The sequence below is a fragment of the Ursus maritimus genome, unplaced genomic scaffold (assembly GCF_017311325.1).
Source record: "Ursus maritimus isolate PB19 unplaced genomic scaffold, ASM1731132v1 scaffold_5, whole genome shotgun sequence".
In the NCBI taxonomy this organism is placed as follows: Eukaryota; Metazoa; Chordata; class Mammalia; order Carnivora; family Ursidae; genus Ursus; species Ursus maritimus.
Genome location: NW_024426663.1, coordinates 19,434,863 through 19,460,796, shown reverse-complemented (window position 1 = coordinate 19,460,796; position 25,934 = coordinate 19,434,863). Strand labels below are relative to the sequence as shown.

Here is a 25,934-nt window from a genome sequence, read left to right as displayed (position 1 = left end):
TTATGAATACATATAAATTATATACAGACACAAATATAATTACGGTCTTAGTAGAATAGGAGGTACACACCAGGTATGAATGAGAGCATCAAGAGACCAGCTAAGTACACTACCAACTAACCGCACCTCAGCAGAGAACAGCCAATCACAACCAATGGCCACACAGCTACCCTGCCGACAAGATCAGCACAAGATCAAAGACCCTCCTCTCGTACCCCCGTGCCCTGAGATCATTGGTATTTCTCCTGAACCCAAGTGCTACCTTGGGACAAAGAAAAGGGAGAAAAGAAAGAAGTCTATGGACTAACTAATCAGAGGCTCAGTTAAACTGGAAGAGGCTGAAGTACCACAACACTACAAGTTTAAAATTATAGGTTAAGTGGGTTTCTTTTTTTCCTCCACTACATAGCACAGTGGGGGTCAGATGGGGAGATATCAGTAAGCAAGATTAAAGGAGCTGTAGAATAAAGAAGTAATCTTTTCTTAGGCCATCTCATAGACCATGAATATATCTTTAAACCACCATAGAATCAACACACATTTGAGATTTTAAAAGATGAGAAGTACATAAATAATCTTTTTTTAACCTTTCCTCCTTGGTCACTCTACTATATGTCTTTTCCATTCTCCTCCCCTCTTGGTTTTATGTGCCTTTGAAATAAGACAACAAAAAAAACTGAAAAAACAGAATTGTCCTTGAAGTTTATGTGTATTTGTTCTGGTCTGCTGTTTACTCATTTGGGTACCAAAGCACAGAAATTACATCTTTCTGCACCTCAATAAAAGGGGGATACATACACATTCACTTCAAATAAAGTCGAGAGCAAGAGCTTTAAAAAAATCCTTGTGAAGCACTTTGTAAATGTTATACAATATAAATAATTCTATATTTTTCCAAATGTTCCCCAAAGAGAATCAGGGCCTTGTCCTACTCTCTGGAGGTCAAGAAAGAGTTAGAACTCCCTCCTGCTCTGTTACATTTCCTAGTACCTATTGACCGAACCAGATGTTGGCAGGTATAAAATCTGAGACAGCTGGTTATCCAACCCCTTAGGGCCAAATGCTCCAAAAAAATCACTTTTTTTGCAGCACACATCCAGATTCAGAATCTCTAAGCTAATTATCAGGGTTGTGATTCTCAACCTAATCATTTCTATGCCTCCAGAGTAAGAGGGAATCTCAAAATTAACACTTAGTATGCGGAATTGTACACAGACAATATGCAGATGGCCCACACAGGTTTAAATCCTTAAGGCAGTTTCCACTTCTGTTTAGGCTCCTCTTAGGCTTATAAAATCGTCAGAAACTATTGACTGCGCTCCTATTGCATGCAACCCACTTCAGAGCGACACCAAGAAGTAACCTGTTTCCTACCCCTTATCAAACTCAGGATTTGAAAAAATTTTAGTGCAGACAAAGATGCAACAATGCAACTGACATTACACAGAAAACAAGCGAAAATCACAAGCATGCAGGCTTAAGTTCATGGCTTTGGGCAAAGGGCAACTGGTAACAAGAGTTACAGGCCATATCCTTTTTTTTCTGGTCTGTACAGAAAGACTATCTGGAGTCATGTTTTCAAGTGTACCAGAAGAGTGAAAGAGGTGGGGTTTGGCAGAGAGGAGTATGAAATTATTCTGGTCATAGCAGACAGTGACTGCAAAAGTATAGAGAGGAGGAACAGAAAAAAGATTTTTCTGACAGCTGTTGAAATTTTGCTTAGTGCTAAGAAAATATACAACCCATACACAATCATTATATATCCATATCATCACACATACTGGGGGACAGGGGAGCATAATGGTTAAGAGTGGAATGATATTATCTGGAGACAAAATGTGGCTCTCCCACACATCAGCTTCATAACCTTTGGCAAGGCACTTACTCTCAGTTTCTTCCTAAGTAAAACTAGAATAATAGCGGTACCTACTTCATGGGGTCGACATAACAATTTAGAGATAACACATATGAAGTTTTTAATATGATGCCTGACACAAACACTGAGTAAAGTTAATTGTTGGTGTTGTTTTATTGTTATTTAGAAATGGATATCCTGTATCAGTCTTGGAAAAATGCAAATTCCAATCCTACTTCCAATCTTGTTATCATGTAGTACCTAATATTGATTATTTATAAAAAGTAGAAAAAGATTGCTTACTCACCCCTTTAAATATGCTATTCATTAATAAAATAAATATGTTAATAGTTTAGATCAAAATTCTTTGAAGATAGTCATTATCAATTATCATTATCATTATCAATTAGGCAAGGAAAAATTGGGACTCAGATAAAGGATATGTTACTGAGAAGAGAAATGAAAGGAATGTGTAGAGGACATATTTTTCTCTACCTACATTCCCAACTGGAGGATGTGGAACTGATTCATACTGCGATACAGACGAGGCTGGGTAATTGATGAAACTGAGACAAGCAGGAGGCTTGCTCTTGATTCTAGAAGGAATTATTAGTATGCTTTTACTATGTGTGCCAAGCATTGTGGTAAGTATTTTGCAAACATTAGCTCTTGAGATCCCTGCTGTCACCCTGTAAACCAGGAGCTATTGTCACAACCCCTGTATGATCTACGTACATTTTAGCTAGAGAGGGGAAGTGTCTTATCAGTCTCATGACTAGCAGAGGATGGAGTCAGGATCTGAACCTAGGCCTACCTGGTCCTAGTTCAGTTTCTTATCTACATTGTGACATTGGGAACTCTGAAGCAGGAGCTTGAGAGAAAGGGGAGGAAACAGAAGGGAAAAGCATCTGTGAGACAGTGTTTTTAACTTAATAGCCAGAACTGTTCAAGCATTCTCCTGTTAGAGAGAGACCCATTCCTCTAGAAATGTGTTTAGTTTTTATCAGTGACACTATGTACGTTTTAGAATGTTTTTGTGAGAATTTCAGTCTTGAAAATTATTCCACTCATGCTGGGAATCTACTAGACTATTTCATAGAACTTAGTCTAAACAATTCCCAGGAGAAAAGGAACCTTAGCTTAATTTTTAAAAATTAAGCCTAGTCATCAAAAGCAAGTACATATGTGAATAAGATACCAAGGAAATACATATACATATGAATAAATTAAGCATTTGGGATAGGAAATCAAACTTTTTAAAAAAGCTACTTATAACCATGAGATACTTTGTTCCACGGACATTGTCGATATCTTCATCAATAAATGCCAAAGGTTGAAAACACCCATATCTGGGAAAACCATGGTATTTGAATATTAAACAAGAGTATATTACACTGTCAAGAGGACCTACCATTGATGAAACAATAAATCATGTGATAACTAACTTTTTTGTCTTTACACAAGTAATAAATGACTATATCCTCATTGTTACCAAAAAATTGAACATGACACATATAGCAAAAGTCCCCCAGCACACACACTTCGGTCCCCCTTCAGAGTAAGATTATCGGGATAAGGCATATCCTTGTAAACATCTTTTTATATATGACTCAAATTGTGATGCCTGGATCAGCAGCAGCAGCATCACCCGGGAACTTACTAGAAATGTAAATTCTTGCGTTCCACCCCAGATCTAATGCATCAGAAACGCTGGGAGTGGCGCACGTAAGTGTTCTGAACAGGCCCGTCAGGGACGCTGAAGCTCTGTCCGGTCGGAGAACGGGCCCAGCTCCCCATGGCCTGCGAAACTACCAGTGCACCCGGGCTCTTGTCCTCAGGGCCTCACTCATGTATCCTTCTAGCCTCATCTTCCCCAAAAAAGCCATCCTACCTGCTCCCGCCGAAGTGACACAGCCTCAGCCTCCGGCTCTGGCTCCGCCATCTTCCTCTTTCAAGGTCCGTCCTTCAAATGCTCTGGTTCAACACACGCAGCCGCAGCGGGCGCGCAAAGAGCGCGGGAGGGCAGGACCGGCGCCACCTGGAGGGCGGAAGCGAGCAGGGGCAGGCCTGGGGGAGGCAGGCAGGCTGGCCCGGCCTGGCTGCGTCTGCTCAGGGCTCCTGGGCCGCGTCCCCTAACCTCGCCGACGCCTCCAGGATACCGTCCGCGGCCTCAGAATCGCCGCCCTGCTCCCCTCGGAAGCACAGCCAGTAAGAGGTCCCGGGAGCTCTGAGTGTGCAGCCAAAGATCCGGAGGCTGTTGGCGCCGGAGGGTGCTCCCAGGGCCAGCAAGTGGCCCAGAGGTGGGGTCTGTGGGGCACGCCGCGGCCGAGCCAACCCTAAGGGACGCCTGCACCAGCACCAACCATAACTAACTTTTAAATAATTTGAATTTCTCATCTTAAAAACTTCTGACAATGTGAATCTGAAAGTATGGACCGTGCTTTTATTTCTCCACCTTTGGTTGAATTTTTTTTTAAACTCTAAGTAAATGGGTAGAAACAAGAATTGTAACTTGGTATTTTACTAAGTACCAGTAACTTTAGAACACATATTACAGATCCCAGTTAAATTAAAAGTTGAGTCAGGTGGAACACACAATTACATTTCGCCACCGTCCTCATTAAATTTCATTTCAATGGGGAATGCTGTCATTTCTTCTACAGTTTTTCCTATTATACTCTTATTTTAGGCCAATACCATCATACTCTACAGCAAAAACTGGCAGACCCTAAGCAAATAGCATTATATTACCAGGAAGCAGAGTGTTTAATTGTTTCTAATTTTTCTGCACAATTATTGCCTTGGTGTGAATGATCACAGATTGTTTCAAAACAGACCCCGCGTGACTACTTGGCAAAAGTCAATAGGCAAAGCCGAGGCCTAAAGTTTTCTCTTGGGGCATCTCTGCAGTAAATTGTGTTCCTTACAGCAACTTCAACTATCTAATTTTTCAAATCTTGCTGGAATAATAAGTGGCAAATTAGTGTATCTGTCACATGAATGTTATTTGCAATTTACTTATAGTACACCCTTACTTCACATTCAAGTTTTGTCTTGATGTTATTGACTTAACAAGCAAGTATTTATCACACTTACTGCTGGAAAACATTAATTACCTTTGATCCCGCTGAAACTCACACCCAATTATTTTAAGAAAATTTGACCAGGTTAAAACGTTACTTAGATAATTACAACTCATCGTGTATTTGCAATTCCTTAGTATAGAATGTTGCATCCTTAGGAGTCCCACAAACTTATTCAAACATATTCAGAGATGTGAAGGAAAATACACCTATTACTTAACAGTACATTACAATATTCCAGAAGAAACCGGGCAGTATTATGAAAGTAACTTCAATAGTTATTCTACCTTTTCAAAACTGATGAAGCTTAAGTATTTTAGAGTGCAGTATCATGTGTCTGTGTTAATGTGACCAAGGTCCTGATGGGGAGAGGCAACACATCCCTCTTCATTAAAAAAATAATAATAAAATAAAGACCATGCGATCTTTAAATTTCTGGGAGAATCTAGATTTTACGTTTTATGTTCAAAATTCACTGCTAATAAAGAAAAGTTAAATTTTGTTTCAGATTTTAGAAGTGTTCTGAACACAAACAGTAAATAGCATTAAATTACTTCATTTAAAAATTACCAGGATGTCCAAAATCTATTCTATACATATATGAATGTATGTTCAATGGAGTCATGGCCTAAACTCATTTAACTTATGCAAAATTAATTACACACATTTAGCAATTAAAAAAATAAAGGGATCAGGGGATTCTCCTCACTCTTCCACTCAAAAAGCACACAGACTGGGATGTTAGAAATGGAAGATGTGGCTCCATGTCCCTTCAGTCATCACAGTTCATTTATGCCTTTCATAATCTGAGCATCCTATCATGCTGAGTGTGATTCTGAGGTTTAATAGTATGCATTTTGAGGTTAGTGTGTCCTCTAAACGAGTTAGCTATTCATCTGTTTCTCAACTAAGGGAAGAGCAATTTTTTAAAAAGATTTTATATATTTATTTGAGACAGAGAGAGAACGAACACAAGTGCGGGGGGAAGGGGGGGCAGAGGCAGAGGAAGAAGCAGACTCCCCACTGAGCAGAGAGCCTGATGTTCAGCTCTATCCCAGGACCCTGAGATCATGACCTGAGCCAAAGGCAGATGCTTAACTGACTGAGCAACCCAGGTGCCCCAGAAATTGTTTTATGTTTAAAAAGCAATTTTTTAAACATTAGGAGGAAAATGTGGATATTTTGGACCCCATGAGACAATAGCTCATGTCCCTCTCCCATGTAACAACTTCTTTTTTTTTTTTTTTAAAGATTTTATTTATTCGACAAAGATAGAGACAGCCAGCGACAGAGGGAATACAAGCAGGGGGAGTGGGAGAGGAAGAAGCAGGCTCATAGCGAAGGAGCCTGATGTGGGGCTCGATCCTGTAACGCTGGGATCACTCCCTGAGCCGAAGGCAGACGCTTAACCGCTGTGCCACCCAGGCGCCCCCCATGTAACAACTTCTTAAGGGAATTACAGTGTTGTTTTTATTCTATGCAATTTTTGCCCCTCTTGTTCATTTAAGAACCTGATCTACATATAAAAGAAGAATCCACTGTACCTAAAACTCACTGCACTCCTCTATTAGCACATGTTCATACCCAAGGAGTATGAGAGCAGTACTGAGAGCAGTAGTGCCAAGAAACACTTAACCTCAGTGCAAAGTAGATTATATCTGCATATTTATAACTGACACGGAAGCATCACATACCCATAATGCACTGCATACTCATAATGCCACTTGATTTAAATATGTAAATACTGACAAACATGAATATTTAAACCTCAAAGAAGATTTCACATAGAAATAGAGCATATCCATAATGTAACTTGATATTTGCCTAATATTATAGCACAATCAAAAAGTTAGTGCTATCAATTGGAGATGCCTAGTAAACAAGCCTTTCCCCACAACACTGAAGAAGCCTGCATAGGTCTAATGTGAGTATGATTCTATGCCAGGAGGTTCTCCAGGACTGAAGGCAGAGGAGAATTCAATCAGAATTGTTCCTGAAAAGATCCATCTTTCTCCTTGATCATTCTTAACACAGATGAAACCCAAATGTGGTTTAAAAAAATTCACAAATATTTACTGTGTCCCTACTACATATAAGGAGCTGTCCTGGTTACCACAGGAAATGTAAGATATTTTTACAAGAATTCTAACTATCCACTTGGAAACAGAATTATATCCACATGAAAAGTTACAAGTAAACTGTAGGATAGCTGGAAGTCTGTTGCAATAGTCTGAAGAAAAAGTGATGATGGCCCAGAGCAGGACAGTAAACTAGGAATGATGAAGGGAGCCTTTAGAGTCACCTGAGAACTAGATTGGTCTTAGTAAGTAACTCCAGTTGGAGTGTGAGAGAGGAGTTAAAGTGGTCTCAATTCTAACTTGGGGTAGATGGTGATAACATTAACTAAGATAGAGAATACAGGAACAAGAAAAGGTTTAGGTAGGGAAAGAGAACACTTTTTTTTTTAACTTTGTTGTTTCAGGCTTTGTTTTTTTTTAAATGGGGATTTGGGGGGACTTCTTAGATATGAGTATTTTGGAGGAAGTTGCAGATCATCTATCTAGAGTGATATAGCAGGATCTACTGATCTATAAGTTACTGTCATATAGATAATTATTCAATCAATGGATATAAATGAAATACCCAGTGAGAGTATAAATAGTATAGAGAACTGAATCTAGTGGTGCCAATATTTAGGAGCTTACAGCAGGAATAAAAATGGTGAGATGGAGTAAAGAAAAACGCTTGGAATAGAAACTGGTGAATCCAAAGAAAAATGATAGTTTCAAGAAGAGTGGGCTCAGTAATTTCTGTCTACTATGTTGAGGTCAAAGAAGATGAGAACAGAAAATATACTGACATTCATTTTAATAATTAGGTCCTTTGTACCTTGGAGAAGATAAGAAAGGAGCAGGGGAGAAAGCCATATTTTAGGCTAACAAGATGGAATTAAGGGTTAAAAAATGGTATTAGAACTATAGACCAATCAAACAAGAAACGAAAGAGATCAGACGGTCACTACAACAAGTTAAGAAATGCATTTTTCAAGGTAGGGGAAAACTTTCCAAAAAGAGATGATCACAAATCACACAATATCTCTCAAGAGCAGTCTAAAGCATAATTTCTTCAAACCCCTCCCCCTCCTTCCAATCTCTCCCTCACTCACACTCTCACCACCAGAGCCACACTTCTCTGGTGGAGGCATGCCAAAGTTTGACATGTTAAGTGTATGTCACATCTGTCTCAGTGCATCAAAATGGCCGAGACCATCCAGCCTTCCTTACGGTTCGTCTTCATGAATATATGGAAAAGTTGTCCCTGTTCATCTAAGAACAGAAAGTGTGTGCTAGGATGCAAGTTCTTCTCGGTTTGGTGGAAAATACAAACCCCAGCTCTAACATGGGGGCCAGTTCCATCTTGGAATATTGTTAAAGAAATACGATGTTAAATCATGTATTCAGATGGTACAGCCCCAGGCCAATCTGAGTATGAATATTGCCTAAGTAGAAACTAGTTAGCAGAAATGAGTAAGCAGGAGAAGCGTGAAAGTTCAGTTCTTATTTATCATTATGTACCTGGAACCTAACACAATACCTAGCATGGAGCTTCCACTACTGTTTGTTAGATTGAACAGCATTTTCTAAATACGTATCCAGTCTAAAATTACTCTACCAAACAACTTGTTATGTGACAAGAGCATAAGACTAGGACACAGAAGGTTAGGGTTTTAGGTGTGCTCTGGAACTTTTTTTTTTAGATTTATTTATTTTAGAGAGAGAGAGCATGCAAGTGGGAGGGGAGGGGGACAGAGGGGATGGGGCAGAAGGACAAGCAGACCCCGAGCTAAGTGCAGAGCCCCCACTCGGGGCTCCACCTTGCGACCCTGAGATCATAACCTGAGCTGAAATCAAGAGTTAGGCACTTAACCAACTGAGCCACCCAGGTGCCCCTGGAACTTTTTGATAAGTCTTTTATCTCTCCGATAGTTCTCTCATCTGTATTCCCATTCTGCCATACTTCACAGGTTTTAGAGAGGCATGCATGAAAAAATGCACATGAAAGTGCTTGGTATATTTTTCTATACTATACAAATATTAAGGCACTTTTTATTATTACTATTAATTTATCATTTAAGGTGATCAATTGTTGACATAAATTGTGCATTTTTTTTCTAAGTTGGCTTCACTACAAGTGTTATTTTATTCTTATTTACCCCTGTTTATCTAATCCCTGTTTGAAATCTGCTAAACTATTTGCCTATTTATCAGGGTGGCCCTAATTTGAAATACAGAGACTAATGGCATTGGAAAATTGCACTGAAAGGAGTCACCCATGTATTATGATAGATCATAAATATGGATGACTAGAAAGTAAGATGCTTCGCTTAAGATGCAAATTAGCAGAGAATGAGATGCAGTGAGTTGTACACCAGAGATTCAAATCCTGATGGAGAAGTCCCTGTAGGGTCACCAACAAAAAGCAGGTTTCTGCTGTCACTCCCCAGCGAGACTGTAGACACTCCCAGGGCCTGTCATGCAACACTAATTGAACAGGATACTAATAGGAGAGAAAGTGTGCCAGCCACATCCCCGAATGCGGAGCCACCAAGTCGAGTCTAGGGAGGCACTCCTTGCAAAAAGCACACAGGCACAGAACTACAACCCAGAAATCCATAGCCAGGCCAATCCTAGCAGCAGAGTGGCTGAGAAACTGAGAAAGGCAGAAAGGGAGAAACGGAAGCTTTGCAGGAAATGCAAATAGTCATAATGAGGATAAACAGTTCTCAAGGGAACTCTAGTGCTCTGTAATCCAAACTCTCTTCCCTGCCCTCCCATAATTTGCAAAGTTTATCCCCTAAGTCCCCCATCCTGCCGCCCTTCCAGATAAGATTCAGGTTATGAGGTCCCTGGTGTAATATATCAGACAACAGAAGCTTGGAGTACGTTCATTCACTTAGACGTGGTAATAGTGTATGAATATGTAATCTTGAGTATGGCCAATAGCAGAAAGAGGGAGAGAATTTAAAAGTCAAAGAGGAAGAAGATCGCCATGTAAAATACAATTACAAAGTGTCTGCTATAAGAGTCCCTAATAGAGGCAGAAAGTAACTAGAAGCATAGCTTCAGTTTCATATGTACTCCAATTGCCTTCTTTTTATTGTTGTTAGTCCGCATACCTCCCCTCACCTGCCTGTGTTATGAGTCTCTTTTCAGAACTAACATGACAATCCAAACAGGCCACTTTCTTTGTGATAGTAAGTGGGAGAAGAAGGACAAGAGAAAAAGGAAATATGAGGAAATAAAAGGGAGAACAGAAAGTAAGAAGGACTGACAGTGAATTTAAAAAAACCAGGGTTTCGTTGTCATGACTCCAGTCACCTACACACATTTCACAAATTCTAAAACATATGCGGGGCCACATCATCAGGACTGCAGTCTCAGGAACACCAGACTGGGTAACAGGCATCTCTCAAGTCTGTCTTAGATGACCCTCTTCCCAGAAACGTCATCTGTTAAACTGAACTGCAAATTTCTCAAAAGCAGGTCACTGAGCCTTTCTGCTTCTGGTCAAAAGATGAAGTCTTAAAAGGAACTGCCTCTCTCCAAACACAGGAACTTGAGATTTAAAAAAGCCAAGAAAGGAAGATAAACAAAAACACACTTAGAGCTTTTACTCACTTGGTGAATCAGATTTCACAAACGTCTTGAGTATCCCCTATAATAAAGGAAAAATTATGATCGAGGAAATTTATGATTTACCCAAGTCAGATTTAACACAAATAAATTCAAAGCACTTCCAATCCAATAGCCAAATCATTCTCTTAAAGACATGAATGTATATATCAAATGTTACTTATCCATTAAGAGATCTTCATTGAGCCTCAGCTATAATGAGCCTCAATAAGCCAGAGTCTTGTCATCAAGAATACTATCTTTAATAACTGTAATCTGGGGGTGGGAGTAGGTTGTGTGGGGGGGTCCACATTAAACCAAGATACCTGCTATAACATCATATACAAGATAATTCCGAGTCCATAATCAGCATGGAGAATAGATGCCAGGTCACAGAGCAAATTAACCTGAGTGTGATCCCCAGGTAAGGAGCTGTCAGCAACAGGTACGGAGCACATGCCAAAAGAGGACAAGTAGTAATAATAATAGCTCACATTTATTGAGCCCTTACCATTTGTCGGACACTAAGTGTTACCTCACTTAATCCTTACTACCACAGAGTGAGATAAGCATTATAATGAGGAAACTGAGCTCAGAGAGATTAATTTGCTCCAGGACACACAGTAAATAACTGGGTAGATTTCGAACCCGGGTACGTGATACCAAAGCTTCTAGTGACCCCCATGCTAGACATCCAAAGGCTCATCCTCCAATCTTGCCCCTCATTGACAAATCCTTCTATGAACTTCCATCATCTACTCTTCTACATGGGTCTCTCATTTTTCTCTCCTGAGTGTCCTTCCTTCTCTGAGACCACTTTTGTCCATTAATTTCTCCGTTTTAATATTTCTCTTTTCTCTCCCTCTTCTTTTTCTTTCTCCCTCTCCTCCTCTCTCCTTGTCTCTCTCTAAATATGGAGTTCAAGTAAGTTCTTATAATGATGACTATTTTATATCCTGTATTTTTAATTCAAAATGCATATTGGCAGTACAGGAAAAGGAGGTACCCTTTTCTATATCTAGGTTTCTTCCCCCACAAAGGAGAATATTAAAAATAAGTAGGTTTCTACTTCTTTGTGGCCCTTGAATGATCTGTTTTCTTGAGTTGAGACTTACTTACATCAAAAGGTTTCACACTACCTACAACTGGTGCTGTGGACTGAATTATGTCCTTCCCAAAATATGTATGTTGAAGCACTAGACCCCATGCAACTGGAAATAGGGCCTTTTAGGAGTGATTAAGGTTAAAGGAAGTCATAAGAGTACAGCCCTGATCCTGTAGAACTGGTGTCTTTGTAAAAAGAAGAGATACCACAGAGCTCTATCATTCTACCATGTGAGGGCACAGGGAGAAGGTGGCTGTCTGCAAGCCAGGAAGAGAGCTCTCGTCAGGAACCAAATCAGCTGGCACCTTGGTCTTGGGCTTCCCAGGATCCAGAACTGTGAGAAATCATTTTTTGTTGTTTAAGTCACCCAGTCTATGGCATTTGTTATGGCAGCCCAAGCTAATACAATTGGCCTTAAAAATATGGTTTTTCTTTATGCCAAAATTTCATTGCCTAAATTGTTAACACTATGTTTTCAGATGGGCATTCACATCGTTACTAAATAGTTTTGAACTTACTGAGCTTTGGTTAAGAAGAAATACACTGGACAAAGAAGAAATATACTCCTAAGATGCTTATATATAAAACATCTGTTGTTTAAATCACACCCAAGATTTACCTGGCCACTTAGGACAGAACACCATTTCTCTGAAAAGCCAAGAGATTCTGACAGATGTAACCTGGATCCTTCCTATAAAATTTTTTTTTTAATTTTAAAAAATGAAAAAAGAAGAAAGGACGGATTTCTATACATGCGAGTGTAAAATTTTTTCTTGTTATTTTATTCAATATCCAATAGATGACCCTGCTACCAATTCTATCCACATCTGATATAAGAAAAATAAACCATTCATTCAGCTATCAGATACTGGAAACAACCTAACACAAGGAAAATACTTTTTCAAAGTCTCTTTATCTTCCACGCTAACAGCAGTGTGAAAGCTATTGCTATGTAGGCAGTTATTAGAGCTGTTGAAACATTAAACAGTATTAAGAAAATACCAGTAGTTTTAATTATTCCTCCACTAGAAATCTTTAGCTTCACTGAAGAGGGTATACGAGTTGTTTAATGGCCAAATGGCAAAGTAAAAAGCAAACGCTCCAAAGAATACCTCCACCAACATCCCCTGCTAGGTTTCATGAAACTTTAACAAAATACAGTTTGATGGCCTCTCGGATAACCTCTGAGAGTTGGACAGTTACTGTGAATCCCTACCTCTTCTTCCTGTGAAAGAAGCCGAGAAATTTGAGAAGAGGAGGCCTTGTATTCGAGCCTGACTCAGACATGCTTTTTCTGATTCAGCCATAGCTTTGTTTGGAAACCTGTACGTCATGGCCTTGGCGGGCCCCCAAGCATCCTCCTATGCAGTCTGCTATTTTTCCTCTAGCTTACCCAGAATAGCTGGGCAAAGATTTAGTGCAGTTGGTATGCCGGTGTTTATAGGCCAAAGTGTTGTCAAGTTTCTTTCTGTGGGCAAGCAGAGATTCTTGCAGACTGGCAAGAACAAAAGGAAAGGTGTTTCTGGCCTTCTGGTTTTGTTTCCTGGAAGACTGAGAGATCCACTTTCCCTCTTCCAAACAACCCCAGGATTAGAAGACCTTTACCATGTTGAACCTCCCTCTTTATCTTCCTTCATTCTCTGAAAAATCATTATCCCACTCTGAAACCCAAGTGCTTAGAATTATGGTATATCATTAGTCATATATTTAAACAGATTTATTATCTAGGATCCTGCACAGGCAAGACAGGTATAGAAATTTCCTTCTGGAGAATGTTCTGCTATATTATTTCTAGGTATTCTATTTTAAAATGCAAAGTCCAATATTTGGGAGGAGAAATGCAAGAGGTAAAGAAAATAGATCTTATCCTAAGAAGAAAAGAAGGGAGAGATTTGCTAACTTTTTAACTCTTCTATCTAGAGCCCTGTTTCTTTCCACTTACGAGACAATATTTACACCTTTGTTTCCTGGTTTTATAGAAATGGAGACCCTATTCTTCACTTCAGTTTCCTCTTTTCTGCTCACTGTAGCCCAGTAAAATAAGAAGATGGTTTTTCTCCTCTGTCATATTCTCTTTGGCAAATTGCTACTCCTTTTGCAGGTCCCCAGTTATACCATTGCTGTTCCATTAGGCCATGCGAGAAAATAAGATTCAAGTTGGTGACTTGATCCAGGTTTCACTCTTTGAGCGCCCAATTATAGATCAAGCATATGTCTCTGCCATGGAGAAAAAAAAAGGCAAGAACAAAATTACAGATGACACTCAGGAAATCTTCCCACTTAGAATCCCTGACTTCTTCCTGCAGCCACAAGAAAAGCTACTGTATTTCTCCTGGCCAGGGCAGGATATGAAGCTTGGATGTCCTAGGCACTCTCCAGTTCCCTACCCCTGACCCCAATGCATAATTAGAAATAAAACCCATACCAAACCATGAATGCTTGTTTTATAGTTTTCAAAATTACACTCATACGTATGCAAACATGAAACTAGGTTCTGCTTACATCTACTAATGTGCGCACTATGTATCTGTGTTTGCTTTGCTGGGTTCATAAGGGCTGGCGTGCAGAGCATGATGGTATAATGTAGCCGTGCTTGAGGTTCCTGGATTGGGTGCTTGTCTTCTTACTTTACATTTGTATGAAATGACTGACCCAACCTGACACGGCTCATGCCTGTGGAGAATATCCCAGGGAAACTGTGAGAAAAACATCAGAGAGGATCAAATACCAATGTTTTGTCCAGCTGCCAATGTAGTAGCTCCCTAATAATAGGTTAGAGGCACCAGGAACACTAGATGTTTACATTTATTTTAAAAACACCAGCTCTAAAAGAGAGCTCTTCTTGGCACAGTACACAAACATTTATAGTGAACCTTCATCCCCAGCCCTTTTTAAGCATTACCTCATTAATCTTCAAAGCAGCTACATAAGCAGGTAGAACTATTTGCTCTGCAATTTAAAATGTCCCACTTAATACGAGTAGGAAAGTGCGCAGTGACAGCACTACCAAGGTAGACTCACAGCGCTACAGGCCACCCTCCAGAGAGCGGGAACCTCTCTGGGAACTTCATCTGCCCAAGTCTTCCCATCCATTCCCATCTCTCCAGAATGCTTACCTATCTGTTGTAGGGCTGTATCCCATCTATAGGAGCTTCCCATTATTCCTCACCCCTAAGCTCCCATCCAAACTTGCCCATCTTTCTAGAATTCCCATAACTTTGCCTTATTCTGAGCAACACTTAGTTAATCCAAAAAACGTTTTTGCGTTACATAGTCAGTATGCCCTACATGTCACCCTTCTATTTACATTTTGACAGAGACCTTATGAAGAAGACGTCGTAATACAAATGTCATGAAAGGAATAATACTTTAAGCAGGAGGAGCTGGTGAATGTCTCTTACATGACATTAGACCTTGTAGGGCTTACCTAATAGTTACATCTGTCCAGTAAAAAGGTAAAGTGGATAGATTGGAATGAAACTTACCCATTTTTCATTCTTCTTTATCATCTAAAAAATTGTGTGTGTGTGTGTGTGTGTGTGTGTGTGTGTCTGTAAGACTAATACTTCTACATCTCTACTTCTGCACTCTAACCTTCATCAATATATAGGTCCTCTGTGTCTTCTTTTACTTTTAGATTTTAGATACTAGTTTGCATTTTAGATATTCCATTTATTATTTAGTGGAGGGATACCTGGTGTTCTGTGCTTTCACCTTTAAGAAAACTGTCTATCCACAGCAGTTCTGGAATGATTAAAGGCATCAGAAATGTTTTTACATCCTTACTGTAACCATTTAGAAATATTAGCTTCGAGAGGCAAAAGAGAGTTATCTAATACTATTTAGTGGTTTGTGTGTGACTCCCTTCCCATCCTAAAAGAACACTAGTTCAGCTTCATTAAATCTTCTCCATACTTACTGAAATTTCTCCTTAATGGTACAATCCGGTTTTAATCACCCGACCAGACAATATGGCTTGTCAAAGGCAGAATTTGCCTCCTAGTGTATTGAGAACATTTGTTGTATCTTTACTTAGATTATACCTCAGAAATTACATTAGAGGCTAACATTTAATCTATATAATGACAGTTCTGTTGACATCCCAAGTCTGTCTATGCAATTTGCATACAAAGATACCAGCTAATCCAGGAGGATTCCTCCAGGGACAGCTTGAGAGAAAGCAAATTTTACATTAACCTAAGAAAAAAAGTCAAGTCCCCACCAAGAGCAGACTTCTGGGAGAAATGAAATATAGGACAAAAAACAGCTTCTCAATAGCTTCTCTACTGTTTAAAATTGTACCTCTAACATTCTTTTCTAAGATGGAATTCTAAATTGGCTTCCATGTTTATATTCAGATGAACACATGTATGTCCAGTGCCCAGCAGAGTGTCTGGCATTTAAAGATGCTCAGCAAAGTTTTGCTAGAGAAAAAATGAGTCAAAAAACACTCAAATGTCAAATATTAATCATTTTTGAACTATCCTCCGTTTTATATTACCCAAACCTCGCCTTTCTTCCATTAGAGGAAATCATCAGAATTGGCAATAGTTTAATTATATTTGAAAAGATATACAAAGTCAGAAAATCTGAGCTTATAAAACATGAGCCAAAAAACATCTAACGGCCTAAGTATGGCCATTCTCAACTGCCCTCCATTTCCTTCTTAAGCGCCACTTAAATGTTCCCTTATTGCCAATTTCAGATATGTGTCTTAAATAAGTAATAAGATAATTAGCCCTGAAATACACACACTCAACAGGCTAACAACAAAAAGAATAGAAGATCTTGGGAAAAAATAATGCATTATAAAAGGAAATCATGAAGACTCAGTGGAGAGTGAAAAAAGCTGGCTGCAGGGCAGGACCAAATCAGATAAGCATGTACCATGGTCTTCATGATTCCACTTCAGCATGGCAACTTCTGGACAGAGCAAGGATTGTCATGGAGATCAGGAGATCTGGGATCTGGCCAAAATGTAAAACTACCCTGCTCTGTGGGCCTGAGCAAGTGATAGCCTCCGGTTTGAGTTTTGTTTTGTTTGTTGTACACTGCAGACACTGAAGAAATATTTGACCCAACTTTCCTCATCTGTAAACATGATCATCTCAAAAGTCCTCCTTTCCAAAACCAGAACTTAGTGATTCTAACATTTTACGTTTCACTGGCAAGAAATCAGACACTAACTCCAATGAGAAGAGGATAAAAAAAATTAGAGGAAATTGCTGCTTTCTAAAATGTATCAACTATCTCCAAACACAAGATCCAGCCCCAAATCAACATAAAGCCTTCCTAGTTTTTCTAACACTTAAGTGCTTTATGTCCAAAATGTTTTATTTCACACTGAAAATTCGAATATTTTGAATTTTAATAAACCACATGGGCTTGGTTCCATGTTTGTACTTGAGGTGGATCCTTATGTGAGAACCAGTGTTGAAACCCGCATCAGAATCTAGCAATCAACAGGATAAACTGGGCTGGATTGTGTCCTTAACCTCAGTTCTGTCCCACCCAGGAACATGTCTAGACCAGCATCCCTAAAGCAATCCAAACCAAGATCTTCAAGTAGCCCAGCTAACTCAGCTAAGTAAGACTGACTAGGCCCAGCCACTATTTATACCCATTTCGGCCTGACCATTCAATAACTATCTTTTGTCTTCCTCCTCTGCACCTGGTACTACGTTAGGCAGTGAAGATTCAGAGGTGAACATTACTTAACCTTCCCCTCAAAGTTCATAGTCTAGCAGTTCATATGAAGAAGTGAATAGAGAAATATACACCATGATGTATGTGGTAGGATGGGATAAGGACAGAATGTACAGTAGTAATACAAGAGGCATCTAACAGTGTTTGGAGATGAGAGGAGGCAACATCTGAGATCTGAAGGTCAACTGGAGTAGGATAAAGTGACAAGAACTTCTGGAAGAGGGATCCATCTGGTAGAACAAGAAGTCCAATGTTGGCCAGCACTGGTGTAGCAACAGACAATGGGGCAGTGTTTCTCTCTACCCACCTGCAAAGTCCTACCCAGGGAAGCTGCTACATATGCTGATTTCTAGGCTCCTCTGCAGCCTGACTGAATCAGAATCTCTTGGGGGTGTGGCCCAGATTTCTGAATTATAAAAGTTCATTAAGTGATTTAATGAAAGTTGAAGTTTAAGAACCACTGCAATACCAAGTAGCCTCTTCACGCATGTGGCTGCCAACGTCCAGTGGCTGAAAATGGTCACAAGTCTGTACAGGAAGCTGGTCAGCAAGAGAGAATCTTGAGTGGGTTCCCAGCCACCAGGTTGGAGTTTTCTATAGAACAGATTCGAATTATGAAAAGAAAAAAAAAAAAAAAAAAAAAAAAAAAAAGGACTGTGGTCTTGAACAAATTACCAAGCCAGAACTCCAGCACAGAGGAAAATGCCAGCATCTGGGGACCAGAGCTGGAAGACAGAGTAGGACAAAGTCACAGGAATAAGGAAAAAGTTTAAATGGTAACTAAACCTTAAGATCAGAGATAAAATGACAGCATGGGCGATCTCGTACTGAGGGCTAGAATGTTGGGCCAGTTTTGCATCCAGGAGCCAACCAGACTCTGATGATGAAAGAAGACAGTTTCTGAGGCTGATAAATGAGGCAGGCCCATATATCCTGGGAACAATAATATGGTGTGCTGTGCCAGCTGATGTTATAACTTAATATTCTGAAAAAGTCACTGAAACCCTTTTGCCCATTATCATTCTCAGTGCTTGTAGATGGTTCTCAATATTTCAACATTCCTGTCCTTTATAATTAAGTAGAATCTGTTCATATTCCTAACTGGAACTAAATCTCAAATTGAAGTGTCCTCCAACAGGATTAGAGACCCACTTTTTTGATATTGAGATCAACACAAGTTTGTGATTGTAATTTGGAATCACTGATCAATGTTGGCCTTTCTAGTGCAAAACAAACAATCAAAATCCTTTTATTCAAAGCATTTTTTCTGACTTAAGCTGCATTTAGAGGGTAATTAATTTCACTTGCTGTTCCTAAATGATTAGCATAGTTTCTGCAGGTCATAGGATCAGTTGAAGATACTATGATCAATACTGAACAAAAAGCCCCAGCTGTGTCCTGTTATTCATGCCCTTGGTGTAACAGTCTGGTTGACATTCAACCACTTCCAATATGCATGGTAGTTCTAATCAAAAGGTGTACAACACCCTCTTCAGCTAAGTTTTTTAAAGAAGAAAACAAAGTGTAATATATGGCATGGGCTCTGGAATCAGAAAAATCTGATTTAATCTTGCCTTACATTGATTAACTTGCGTGAACTTGGGCAACTTATTTATCTCTAAGATGCTTATCTGTAAAATGATGGTATTAATATTATGTAGCTGTCTAGCTCATTGAACTGTTTTAGAGACTGAGATAATTGTATGTAAAGCATTCAGAAGAGCACATGATAAGTTAATTGTTATCTTTCTTGTTCCTATTGTTACTGAGGCCACCCCAGCCTACAGGTACTGTGAAGTCACATCCACAGGAAATCACCTGTGTTTTACGGGGATGTGTTTCCCCTTGATTATACAAAGTGCCCCACAGATTTCCACTGGGAACTCCTAAGGGAATGTTGCCTTACTCATGACCAAGTGTAATCTACTACAGTGTGGTCTTCATCATGTTCTTCCTCTCCTGCTTGGTGCCCTGAGTAATGCCAAAGGTCCATGACTTGAGACCACTATAACTGCACCTGGTAAGAAGGCTCATGTCCAAACCTACAATGTTGCCTTGTGATATTCTCAAAACCCCAGTTCACTGAAGACCCAAAGATGTCACACTCCATCACCTGGAGAAGGGTAATTGAGTACCAGTCACCCACAGTTTCTTGTGAGAACAATTCTCTCAACTAGTATGTGCAGCCCCACCCTCCACAGAGTTCAATTGTAGGTCTATGCACTGAACCAAGGTAACTATTTCTGAAAGAAACACTAAACTATCCTTCATCCTCATTTGCATTCCAAGTTCCTTTTACCAATTTCCCACAAATTAATTTGCCAATAAACCTTTATAACAGTGATTACTGGAAGCCAGTATAGGTCAGTTGTTAAAAGTAAGGAAAGGGAGTCAGACTACTCAGGCTAATGAGGGAAATGACAGCCCCTCTGTGCCTCAGAGTTTTTTTTATTTTCTTTTTCAGCAATAAAATTGATAAAAATAGTGGAATCTAATTAACACAAAAATCAGGGGGGGGTGCTAAATGAGATGAAGTATCCAAAGACTTAAGCATGGTACCCTGTACATAGCACTGGCTCAGTAAATGGTGGAAATGGACATTACCTATTATTCCATTTCTGGTAGTCACATATTATGGACTGAATGGTTGCATCCCCCCAGAATTAAAATTTTGAAATCTAGGTGACTCAGTTGGTTAGGCAGCTGACTCTTGATTTCGGCTCAGATCATGATCTCAGGGTCATGAGATCGAGCCCTGCATCAGGCTTCATGCTGGGCCTGGAGCCTGCTTAAGATTCTCTCTCCCTCTCCCTCTGTCCCTCCTCTCCCCACGGGGGCTCACTCTCAATCTCTCTCTCTCTAAAAAAATCTTTTTTTAATTCTGAAATCTAACTCCCAGTGTGATGGTATTTGGAGGTGGGGCCTTTGGGAAATAATTAGGTCATGAAGATGCAACCCTCATGAATGGGATTAATCCCCTTATAAGAAGAGGCCAGAGAACTAGCTCGCCCTCTTTCCACTACATGAGGACACAAATTGGCAGTCTGCAACCTGGAAGAGGGCTCTTGCTAGAACCTAACCAGGCTGACAACCCATCTCAAACTTCCCAGTCTCCAGAACTGCGAGAAATAAATGTCATTTAAACCACTCAGCCTCTGGTACTTTGTTACAGCAGCCCAAATTGACCGAGACGCTACAGTTTCAAACAAAACTAAGACTTCTTCCGCAACCTATCGGAATCACAAATGTTTCTACTCCCATTGGGCTCCCCCCTTTTAATGTTTACTATGTACTCAATAGCTATTGAAATAAAATCTCTTAAATTATGAGAAAATTATATGGAACTTTGTTTTTCAAAACCAATAACCAATTATATCCTATGTAACATTAAAACATCAGGTTTATAAAAGATGCATTTTTTATTTCATATAAACTTGCCACCCAAGCAGATTAGTTGAAGACTGTGACACATTGATTTCATTACAGTTTTATAACCATTGTTCCCCAGAATTATTCCCTTGCTGAAAAAGTGAACCACGAAATGTGTTCATATAAATACATATTAAAGTAGCTCAACCCATAGTAATAACATTTATATACCACCTAATAATATAAAATGTTATTTCACTTCTGTAATTTAATTTAATCCTCACGACAACCATGTAAGGAAAGCACACAGGTATTGTGCCTATGTTATAGATAAAGAAACTAAAGCTCAGAGAGGGGTAAGTAATTTGTACTAGTCACCCAGCTGGCAATGGTGAAGCCAACACTTGAATCTGAGATTTTCCAAATCCTATACCAATGCCTGTTTACTGTGATACTGTTGGTTAAAATTAAGTGTTTTCTTTAATTTTGCTATATATGTATTTTGGTATGCCAATTCGCTACCCTCCAATTCTTCCCAATTCACTTACTACACATGTAAAAAGAATCCATTCCACCATGTGTTCCAATAGGATGCCAAGTATCATCAGGATTCCTTATCCTTTTCTGACCTCTCTTTTGAGTTTCTCACCTGAGAAAGACTGTGGACAATGAGAACCCAGAAAGCAGCATAGGAAAGAGTCAGGAACCACGGATCACCATCACTGAGTTCTCCTGAGACAGGCTGCACTGGGTTTTGTGAGGCTCTTGGCAACCTGTGGGAAAACATTAAATTGAGGTTGAGAACTAAGGCAGAACCTCAGATTGTGATCTCTTCCTTCTTCCTTCTCGACCACAGGTTCTCAACTCCAGTTGTACCTTAGCAATATCTGAGGAGCCTTCCAAAATTTCCAAAGCCTGAGCCCCATCCAGGCCAATTAAATCAGAATCTCTGGAGGAGAGACCAGGATATGAATAGTTTAGAAAAGCTTACAGGTGCCTCCAATAAGCAGCTAGGGTTTGAGAACCAGTGCAGCAGGCTAACTTCTACATCTCCAGGGCAAGGGTACAGCGGGAAACAGCAGTGGCTCTTGGGATAAGCCCTCACCACTGGTAAGGAGAAGGGTAAAGACCATGAAAGAACTGCTGTGCCTGGTCCATGGAAGAACTGGAATCTGGGTCAAAAGACAGCCAGATCCAGACTCAACATATCAGCCCTGGCAGCAAGTGCTAGAATAACACAGAGAACATTTTTACCTCACCCAGGGTAAGTCTCCATTCCGATATATTGCCTGAGTTCTTTCTACACAGAAAGATTACCCTAGTCGCAATTTTCATTGTGCCTTCTATGACTGTGATGTTAATGTTAGGGTTTTGTTTTTTTTTTAGGGTGATTAGTCATTAAAAAAAAATTCAAAATTCACTCTTTAGAAAAGAATCCAGAAATGTAAAACCTAACATTTTTATCCCATTATATACACACACACATACACACACACATATCTCCTTTTTTTACTCTCTGAAATTTCTTTCAGACCTGGATGATTTTTGTGAGGTAAAATCAAACATCAGTCTTAATTATAGGTATTAAATATTAGGGAAATAAATATAACAAGAAAAAATATAACAAGAAAAGTACACAAAAAAGAAAACATTTGTTTTATAGCATGTTTAATTTATAACGCCTATCCTCTCATTGTTGTAACTGCTGACATTTACAATATAATTAAGGTCTCAGCCTTAATTATATATTATATATACTGACCTTTCTTTAAACTTAAGTGATCCATTGTTTTTTGCACCATAACTCGCATATGAGAAAAATCCTGAATTTACCCTTGATTTATATGCCTAAAAATATTTTTCGATGTGAAATCATTCTCTATGTGTTTGCAGTATATTTCAGATAAAGATGTAGTTTTTTTGCCACTATTCTGAACTTCTCCCATCTGCCCTGATAAAAATACAAGTTATAGATTCAAGAATCTCCATAGGAATTCTTTAACTCTGTATCAACAGACAAAGAAATCATTCTTGAAATACATCTGATGACATGATAGACTGGTAAAGTCAAATCTCTCCAGAAGCAAAAATTAACTATGATTACTTGATGTAAGACATCACTCAAACCAATCAAATGTTATTTTGGGAAATCATAAATTTATATCCAGCGTCAGTTTGTCACTCATTAAGTTCTTATAAGAATGATTAGGAAATTATCTTAATAAGTAAACGTTAGTCTTAACCTCTTCTTAGTTTGATGGCTTAAAAATATAAGTTTATATCAATCCATTGAGTCTCGCTAAAAGTCTCTGCCTGCTTGGAGAGTTATTTATTCTAGTATTAATAAAATTTATTCAAAATGGAAGAGGAAATTCTTGCATTGCTCCATTCTGCAACAAATCTACCTAAAACATGTTAGCAAAGCCTTCAAAATATGATTTTATATTTAATATTAATAAATATATACCAGGTACCTGCTATGTTCCAGGCACTGTGTGAGATGCTGGAAATATATGAAAATCTCATTATTTAAAGTGTTCCCATACACAGAAACTCTGGGAGCAGATTGCAGTCTTGCCAAGGTGTCGTTTCAGTGACTGACATGGATCACCACCTCCAGCAGTCAACAGTGACAGCAGGCAAAGCTGCTTAACAGGGAGTTACTGATCCTGCAGCTGTATTTTGCTTGTCGCTCCTTTGAAAGATGCTTACTTTGAAGATCTTGATCATGTGGAAGAGAGGAAGCACGATATAACCTATAAATCAAGAACAGAGAGGTTTTAGAGCTACAAGTAAATCACCTTGCCAGTAACTCGGAGAGATCACAGAGGAGGTAAACGTAGTGAAGAAAATACAAAAAGATTCCGTGAACTTGATGATAAAGGAGTCAATTTCTTCTCCAATAAATATTTTTTTAAAGCACCGCAGCAAGAATAGAACTGAAGAGTCTCCTTAGCCCTTGCAGAAAGGAAGAAAGATCCAGTTAAGGGAATCTCTCCAGGCTCTTTATTTTTATTTATTTATTTTTTAAAGATTTTATTTATTTATTCGACACAGATAGAGACAGCCAGCGAGAGAGGGAACACAAGCAGGGGGAGTGGGAGAGGAAGAAGCAGGCTCATAGCGGAGGAGCCTGATGTGGGGCTCGATCCCATAACGCCAGGATCACGCCCTGAGCCGAAGGCAGACGCTTAACCGCTGTGCCACCCAGGCGCCACTCTCCAGGCTCTTTAAGGTACCACGAGAAATAGTTGGTAACATCTACCTTCTAAGGAAAAGTATGCACTCCTTAGATTTGCTTCCAAATTACGATCAATACTCTCTTCCACTCTTATTGAACCTGAAGAAAAACAAATTTCAGATACATTACTGATCATTTATCAATTCCCAGAACTGATAATAACAAGATTTCTTAAGTTGACTATTAGGCCTTGTTCCTCAGGACTACGCAGAATGTGTTTATGAGGCTCTAGGTTTTATATCAAGTGAGATTTCCTCACTTGCCATAAAAATCATGTAACAAAATGGTGATATAATTTACATTTCATCCAATTTATTATATTTTAAATATTTTGAACATGGAGATAATGAAGAGGCATGATCATAGAAATTGTCTAAAAATAGGACCATGGTTAATGACTGAATTTAGCCTAATCCACCTAAATTATAATAAAACCTCATTTAATTGGACTTCATTAATTTTAAATGTGACAAATCTACACGACATTTGGCTGAAGTTGATCTGTGAAATTAGATGTAGATTCGAATACCAGTTTACCATTTCTACAAAAATTGGTTAAACTCTCTCTACTTACTTATCTGGAAAATGGGAATAGTCTCTTCTCTGTTTTTACTTTTTCTAATCACCCAAACTGTTAACACTCTATTGCAATCCATGAACATCTCGTGTACAAAATCATACAAAAGTCTCCAATTAGAGCCTTCTGCCTCCATTCTTGCTCACCTTAACCCCCTTAAAAATATAGGCTATTATATACACAGGGGCCATAGTGATATCAAAAATCTAAGTCAGAGAATATTACCCCTTTGCTTAAATTCTATAATTGACTTCTCACTTGACTCAGTGAAAGCCAAACTCCTTCCCATGGCTGACAAGGCCTTCCTGAACTCCCCACCCACACTACTTCTCTAATCATCTTGATTAGAGAGTATGACTTGCTTAGAAAGTTATGACTGACAAAAATTGCATATATTAAGATGTACAGTGTGATGTTTTCATATAGATATGCATTTTGAGGTGATTAAATTTTGAAATAATTAATGAAGCTAATTTAAAAATCCATCACCTCACATAGTTACCTCTTTTCTTCTTGTGTGTATGTGTGTGATGAACACTTAACGTCTACTTGTTTAGCAAATTTCAAGCATACAACACTTTACTATTAACTACAGTCACTATGCTATACATTAGGTCTCCAGAACTTACTCATCTTATATCTGAAAGTTTATACCTTTTGACCAACATCTCCCTATTTCCCCTACCCCACAGCCCCTAGTTTCTGCCCTGAGTTTCTGCCCTGAATCTAATTCACTTAGATTAATGTTCTCCAGTTTCATCCATATTGTCACTAATGACACGATTTCCTTTTTTATTAAGGGTGGATAATATTCCAGTGTGTGTGTGTACGTGTGTGTTGTCTATCTCCTAAATGTCCGTTGATGGATGAAAAACGGATAAGAAATGGCTATATATATATATATATATAATCAGTTATATATAGTATATATATTATCAGTTTCATTTGAAATCTAAGAAGATCCTAGTCATAATATCTTACCCTTAATAAATGTGTTAATTACATAATAGCGGATACAGAAGTTCTAATTTGGTGTTGAGTTATAAATTTAAAAATCACAAAAGCTAGGTGTGGTTATTTTAAAATGTGGCCCCAAATTCTTTGACATTTCTCACATTGGGTAGGTCTACCTCTCCACTTGAATCTGGGCAAACCTGTGTCTTTTGCGTATGGAGCTAGATCAGAATGGGTGATGCAGCTTCTACCTCATTCTCTAGGAAAATTCACTATGGAGTAAGCTAAGCACCATGTAAAAAGTTTGACCACTCCAAGATCTCCATGGTGAAGAAGACATGTAGGTACTCTCATCAACAGCTAAGTTTGCAG

The 25,934-nt window shown here is 39.0% G+C and overlaps 1 long non-coding RNA gene across 1 annotated transcript in view; it reads right to left on the bottom strand.

Moving 5' to 3' along the window:
• Positions 1–25,934, bottom strand: part of LOC103672160 — a 294,440-nt gene that overhangs the window by 80,267 nt on the left and 188,239 nt on the right. The window contains exons 6-8 of the long non-coding RNA XR_571084.2: positions 23,265–23,546; positions 21,440–21,563; positions 3,747–3,893 (exon numbers count right to left, since the gene is read on the bottom strand). This is a non-coding gene — a long non-coding RNA (uncharacterized LOC103672160). The remainder of the gene's footprint in view (positions 1–3,746; positions 3,894–21,439; positions 21,564–23,264; positions 23,547–25,934) is intronic.